This window comes from Orycteropus afer, unplaced genomic scaffold (assembly GCF_000298275.1).
Source record: "Orycteropus afer afer isolate SDZICR_OR568_19922 unplaced genomic scaffold, OryAfe1.0 scaffold00126, whole genome shotgun sequence".
Taxonomy (NCBI): Eukaryota; Metazoa; Chordata; class Mammalia; order Tubulidentata; family Orycteropodidae; genus Orycteropus; species Orycteropus afer.
In genome coordinates this window covers 8351155-8359180 of record NW_006921713.1, presented here as the reverse complement: position 1 = coordinate 8359180, position 8026 = coordinate 8351155, and positions in this window count along the sequence as shown.

Below are 8026 nucleotides of genomic sequence, written 5' to 3'. Positions count from 1 at the left end.
AGAGACAGCTCAGGGGGCAGGAGTGCATGGAGGGATGGACACAGAGAAGAGGTAACTATCAGGAGGAAGTGGGAGGGGAGCTATTGCATTGTGGTAAATTATAGTCAATGTCATGAGAAAAAGTATATGTGAACTGCTGTATGGAAAGTGAATTTGCTCTGTACATTTTTACCCAAATCACAATAAAAAAAAAAAATGTAGTGCAGACTGAGGTAGAGAAGAAAAATGTCCTTCAGGTGCTTCAGAGACATAGGAAGGTGCTAATGTGTGTGTAGTAAAGATGAGAGGGTGGATGAAAGAGGAACACTAAAATAGGAATAAGTTGACCAGTGTAATGCATTATTTTATGGGAAGAACTGTTAACAAATGAAGAGAAGCTAGTTTACCAGTGGTCTAGAACTAATAGTGAAGGTCAAGAAATTTAGTTACTCCACTGGGTCTATAGAATCTAGGACAGTGGAAGAAATTGAGGGTGTTCGATGAGGAATAAATAAGAGGGTAAAACCTACACTGAAGGGCTAGTTATATTTCAGGATGGGCAATAAGATCCAAGATAAAGCTGACAAGTACATTTAGACTATAAATGGGTTTAAGAAATATTTGGTCAAGATAGTATTACACGTTCATTCTTTGAAGCTTCTTTTTGTACTCATAGAAATAATAATTTACAAAAGAGAAAATTTAAACAACAAAGTCAGACTCAAATACAAGATAAACATCTCTTGGCACCTTGAAATAGAAATACAAAGTACAAAGTAGGCTGAAACTGGACCCTGCTGGGCTATGAGTTTAGAAATAGTCATAGAAAGCCAGGGGTTTCAGAGCAACATAGACAAAAAGTGCCCCACTCCAGGAGACCGATAAAACTGTATCTGACTTTCCTGGGGCTGGGATAGAAGAAAGCTGAGAGAGACTTCCACCTGAGACCAAGGCCAAGAAAGCCTTTGGTTCAGGAAGTGAACCTTTATATCCCAAGCATTTCTGAAGGATATGAGTTTCTAACTTCCATTATGAGCTCTAGTTCCATATTAGGAGCTCTAGAAGGCTACATTAAACAATAAAAAAAAATCTGCTAGATCAGGAATGATGCAGGGAGAGAGAGGTGGGAGGGAAGGGAGAGAGAATGAGAATGAGTAATAAACTCTATCTCAAAATATGAGCACAAACTAAAATTCCAAAACATGAGGGATATTAATGCCAAGAAAGAGAGAGAACAAATTCAACAATTAGGACAAGAATTCATCTCAATGAAATGAAAATAATACAGCAATCTAAAATGGACTTTAACAAGTATACTCAGAATCTTGAGAAATATGAAGGAATATCTAAAAAGGAAAATATAGTAAAAAATAAAGCAAGAAAAGAAGGTTATAAAAATGATATAATTAGAAGATCTGGAAATATAAAAAGGTCATTGAAATGAAAAAAATCTCAACAGACAAGACAAATTCCACATTGGACACAATGAGAGAATTCATGAATTGGATGTTAGTGAGTAAGCTACCCAGAATAGAGAAGATAAAAATATGAAAGAGAAGCAAATAGATGTGGGTAATAAAAACATGTAATAGGAATTCTGGAAGAAGAAAATAAAGGAAAGAGCAGGAACTAATATTTAAAGAAATAATAGCTGAGCATTTTCCAGAATTAAAGAAAGACATGAGTCCTCAAACTGAAAGTTACACATAATGGGCTAAAAATAAATATATACCTGGTTATATTATGGTGAAATTGAAGAATATAAAGCAAAAAGGAGATTTTTTTTATAACTATCAGAGAGGGAAAGAAACCAAATCAGTTCAGAAGGAAGGACTTCTACAAGGTCAGCAGACCACTCATTAGCAACAATAGGAAAGAAAAGTCAATAAAATATTTTATTCAAAGCACTGAGGGAAAACAAGTGCTTACATGTTTTTTTTTTTTTTTAATCTAGGTTTAAAATTATTCAAAATGAGGGTAAAGTAAAGATTCACTGAGATTACACTCCCCCACCCCCTAATGCTTGTTAGTAGAACTATTAACAAAGTCATGTCTAACCTAGAACAGTGGTTCATAATGGAGGTAATGTTACCATTGAGGGACATTGGACAATGTCTGGAGATATTTTTTATTATATTAATTAACCTATGGGTGGGGTTCTATTAGCATGTATAGAGTAGAGGCCAGAAATATCATTAAACATTCTACAGTGCACAGGACACCATCCCACAGGAAGGATTATCTGTTCCAAAATGTCAGTAGTACTGCTGCTGTTGAGAAACCCTGAGCCAGAAGATGGCAAGGAACACTATGAGCCCAGAAACTGGTAAAATGTATTTGTTAAGTTAGTTAACGATGGACTTTTTTTAAAAAACAGTAATGATATTTGTGTTAATAAAAAAGTAGAAGTAAATTCTAGCCAAGGGAAGTATTTTTTAGTAGTTAGTTAAATCAAGGTTAAAGTCTTTGCCTTTTTAAAAAGGAGTATAAAAATAATCAGCAACATTAACTACTTGACATTGAATTGATTCTAGCTCATGGAGACCCCATGTGTGTCAGAGTAGAACCGTGCTCCATAGGATTTTCAATAGCTGATTCTTCAGAAGCAGATCTCCAGGCCTTTATTCTGAGGCACCTCTGGGGAGACTTGAACCATCAACTGTTCAGTTATCAGCCAAGCTCTTAACCATTTGCACTACCTAGGGATTTTTAAATAATAATAATAATAAAATCTATTGCCATTGAGTCGATTTTGACTCATAGAAAAAATAATGTATAGGTTCCAAACCAACAAATGAGGAAAAGCATGACTTTAAGCATTTTTATTCATTGAACAAAAGACAGGAAAAGAATGAAAATAAAGTTTTATATATATATATATATATGTAAAGACACAAAATAAGATAGTATAAATAAGTTTAAATATACTAAAAAATACAATAGATGAAAATTAATTAACCTTACCTGATATAATATAGAGGAGCTCTGGTGGCATAGTGCCTAACGCATTTGACTGCTAACCAAAAGGCTGGCAGTTCAAGCCCACCAGCCACTCCTTGGAAGGAAGACCAGGCAATCTACTGCCGAAGAGATACTGCATCAGAAACCCAAGGAGGGGCGGCTATGAGTCCTTGGCAGTGAGTTTGATTTTTTTTTTTTAATATACTATAGAGGGCGCTCTGGTGGTGCAATTCCTAGGCATTTGTCTGCTAACCAGAAGGTTGGCAGTTCGAACCCACCAACTGCTCCCCAGAAGGATGATGGAGCAATCTACTTCCATAAAGATTTACCATCTCGGAATCTCAATGGGATTCCGTATGAGTCAGAATTAAGTCAATATAGATCTCAAGGAGTATTGGTGGCATGATGGTTAAAGTGCTCAGCTGAGAACTGAAAGGTTGGTGATTCAAACCCACCACTCTGTGGGAGAAAGATGGAGGCAGTCTAATTCCTAAAGATACAGCCTTTGAAGCCCTGTGGGGCAGTTCTACTCTGTCCTATAGGTTGTCTATGAATCGGAATTGACCCTGTGGTGATGGGTTTTGTTAACATAGATCTCAAACACATAATGTTGGATGAAAGAAAAACATATTATATAATGATAATATACAGGATGATGATACCATCTATGCAAATATTAAAAGTACCATAAATATTATCTATTTCTTTTTATCATGAATCACTTCTTTTTATAATGAATGTTGTTTATGGGTAAATACACAAACGTTAAGTTCTTAAAAACATGAATAGAAAAGAAACACACCAACCTCAGAATAGTGGTTTACTCTGGGGTAGAAGGGAGGGAAAAAAGACCAGAAAAAGTGAATAGGGAACTTCAACTTTATCTGTAATATTTTATTTTGATATAGGAAAAATCTGAATATGAAGAGAGTGTTAACATTAATATTTGAGTGGTAGGTACACAAGTATTCATTACATCAGCCTTTGTGTTTTGTACTTTTCTAAATGTTTGGTATATATCAAAATATTTATTACTATAAATTGATTGATAAATGAAATGAAGCCTATCCCAAGGTAAGATGAAAAGAGCCGGCATTATCTGATACTAGAGTTTTAGAAGCAAATCTGCATGTTTTCTACAGTGATGTTTTATTACAAATCTGGTTTCATTAGTTGTTAAAAATGTGACTAATGATTGCTTTAAACTATTGTATTCAATTATAGATTTACCTATTTTCTTTTGGTCAGATAGTCACATGTAACAAATGACATTTTCTATAAAATAAACCAACCAACAAATCGAAAATAAGCACACTTTTATAACACATGAATACACTAATAAAATATATTAAGTCCTACCACAGGAGAATGCAATGTCTGCAGGACATGGTGGAAGGAAATCATAGACATTAAGATGTGTAATGGAGAGAAGACTGTTCCGTCTCAGTTCTGCCACATAGAAGAGTGGGTAAGTCCTTTAATCATTATGAGTTCAGATGGCTTGTTAAAAATAAAAGAGTTAATAATACTTAGTGCAAATGGTTAATGGGCTCAGTTACTAACTGAAAGTTTGTAAGTTGGAGCCCACTGAGAGGCACCTGGGAAGAAAGGACTGGCCACCCACTTCTGAAAAATCAAATGAAAACCTCATGGAGTACAGATCTACTCTGAAACTTATGAGGTAGCCATGAGTCAGAGTTGACTTGACAGCAACTAATTTTGTTCTGTTATACATAAGGTCACTATGAGTCAGAGCCAATTTGTTGGCAACTGACAACAACAAATGGTTAAAATTATGAGGGTGAAAGCACTATGCAAATCTTAGCAGCAAAGAAAGATATTTGAAATGGGAGAACAGGGATAGGCTGAGATGGCTGTGAAGATTCAGTAGGAGAAATGGGGATAGAGGGTTTATGCCTCAAATTGAGGGCTGTGGAGAGAGGAGTTGCTTGTAACTAGCAAAATCTTTCACTTTCTGCTCAACATAAGCCTTAGGCTAAAGGGAACAAGAACCAATTCCAAGAACTCCATCCCAGAGGGCAGCTCCCTACCTGCTGATAGAGTTGGGTAAAGGCAACAATGCATGACAGATCAGTAAGAAATTGGCACTCACTGGAGCAATGGCAAATGAATTCAGATGGGTACTGAACTATCTATATGTATCTATAATAAACTGACATATGTATCAGCGGAAACTATGCTGAGAAGAGTAATTACTTTAGAGGCCACATATCCAAATATTGACCCAACCTGGAAGGTATCATTTTCTGATACCTGGGGAGGTGGTAGACATACAAGCCATAGTGCTAAATGAGTTCCTATAAATTCTCTGGTCACCATCAATCTAGCAGTTACTGCCATGCTGGTCCCTGTGGCAGTTGGGCAGCAAGTTAAATTGGTTTAATATAGTTTGGAAATCTATAACACTTTTCATTTCCTATGTTTCCCAAAGCACTTAGTGTTTAAAGAAATGAAGGCAAAATGTTCGGAGGACTGTAATTGGAGCAGTAGAAAAGAAAAAGAACTTCAATAGCTACAGAAGAAATCAAAAGAAACTTTACAGAGATTCCTAATGGGACTATGAAAAAGATGCCTAGAAAATGAAAAACTTTCAACATTTCTAACAATAGATTGAGTGATTATTGTGGGTCACATACATTGATGAGCACTTTATGTAGATGATCTCATTTACACTATACAACACCATGAGGTAGTTATTTTTATTATATTAATTCCATAGATGAGGACACTAAGGCTTAGAGATCACACAGCCAATAATCAACAAATGGAATCTGACCCAAGTGTGTGACTTCCCAGAGCCCAAGCTCTCTTCTTCTTTTTTCTTATTATTTTTTAGGTGCAAGTTTACAGAGCAGAGTTTGTTTTACATTCAACATTTCACATATATTTGGTTTCACTCCCCAGTTACCATCTCCAACCCTAACCCAGTCTCCTTTCCTCCCTGTCCAATAACACCCCCCACCCCCTGCCCCTCATAGTTATGCACTTCTGTGTGTCCTGCATTTCCTCTATGCAAATGTTGCCCCTCTGGTGTGCCCCATGGTTGGTTGCTCTGAGGGATGCATTTCCATAGAGTATGTGAGTGCATCACCCTGGGTTGAGTGGTCTGTGTGTACATCTTGTTTACTATTGGGCTGAGAGCCAGTCCCTGGGAGTGAATTTTATTCCTGGCCCAAAGTGTATCCCAGGGCCATAGTAATGGGGGGTCTCACCAGACTCCATCTGACCAGTAACCAGTAATTATTGTGTTTTTGGATTTTGCTCAACATTTTTCCTCCCACTCTATCCAGGATCTCCCGTTTTGATTCTTTCCTGAGTGGTTGGCATTGGTAGCCAGGCATAATGTAATTCTTCTGGTCTCGAGGTCCATCATGTCCTAGGGCTGATTGCTTCCAAATGCTCTTAGTTTTTTGCATTCTTCCTTGCTTCCAGTGATAGGAGACCATTAGCTGCATCTTAGATGGCTGCTTGGAAGCTTTTAAGACCCCAGTCACTACTCACCAATGTAGGATGAGGAACAAGATTTTTATGTATGTTGTTGTGCCAATTGAATTTGGTGTCCCCCAGTACTATGGTCCTGAGTCAGTAGATGTATTGGATCTCTCTCCCACAGTGTCTGGCTCTATGTCTGTCTTCTGTTGTTTCTGTAAGGATTGTGGGTATTTTGTTTCACTGGTATCTGTGCAAGATTAGCCTCAGCTGAATCTATTCTTGGTTTGGAGTATAATCCTGTTCACTGACCCCCATCTGATCTTCTCAGATGTTTGTGTGTTTATCTATAGCCTGGTGTTTTGGTGTTAATGGTAATGCAGCATTGTGGTGTTAATGGTAATGCAGTATTGTTTGGTGTTAATGGTAATGCAGTATTGTGGTTGGTATTAGTGTCTGTTGTTTATACCTTATGTGTACAATTTGGTGTCCTTTCTTTTCCTAAGGTTATCATGGTGGTCACAGATTTTTTCTATACTATCTCTCCCCTTAGCTACATCAGTGTGTGGAACCAACTAGCCCCAAATTAATCCCTCCTTTTCCCTCCCCACCCTGGTAACCTACAAGGTGAGTTCTTTTTCATAAGCAAACCCTTCTTTGTCTTTTTACAGTAATGAGCTCATGCAGTATTTGTCTTTCAGAGACTAAGCTCTTAAATACTATTCTAGTGTGTTTCAAACTGCAATCAACCAAGTACCTTCTTAACTTTTGCCAAATATAGCTGTCACAACACAGACATAAGGAAGGCTGATGACTGGAAATGAGACCGGTGGTGAGTGCATAAGTGCTGCCAACTAGTGAATAGAGGAGCACAGCACCCTGCTTACTCAGATACATGCAAATAAAACAAAGTCTTAGGCAAATCATTCCAACATACAACCACCAATTAAATATAAACACAAAAACATCACAATGTCTCAGAGACAACAGACCATCATAGGCCACACAAAGAAGCAAGATAAAGCAGTAGAAACAAAGGAACAGGAGACAGACCCAGAACACATTCCTGAGGAAGAAGCAGCATTGGAACTCCCTGATAAGGAATTTAAAAAAATCATATTTAGGTACCTTTAACAGATTGAGAGGTAGATCAAGGAAAACACTGGCAAAATTGAATAAAACACAGAGAAAACACTAGAACAATTTTGGAAGACAATACAAGAACAAAATGACAAAATAAATGAAAAATTAGAAATGATACAAAATCTACAGATAGAAGTACAAAAGCTTAATATTAAACTCTCAGAAACAGATAACACATTGAACAGGCAAAGGAGTAAAATGGAATCAATGGAAGATAGAATTAGTGAGATAGAAGACAAATAGCTCAATATTTCTTTGGAAAGGGATCAATCAGAAAAAAAGATGAAAACAAAATGAAGAAAGCCTATGGTTCGTGTGCAATACCATCAAATGAAATAACCTACGTGTAATTGGAATTCCAAAACAGGAAGAGACAAATAAAAGCACAGAGAAAATTGTCAAAGATTTGTTGGAGAAGTATTTCCCTGACATGATGAAGTTGTTGTTATGTGCCGTCAAGTTGGACCTGACTCATAGAGACCCCTTCTTGGGT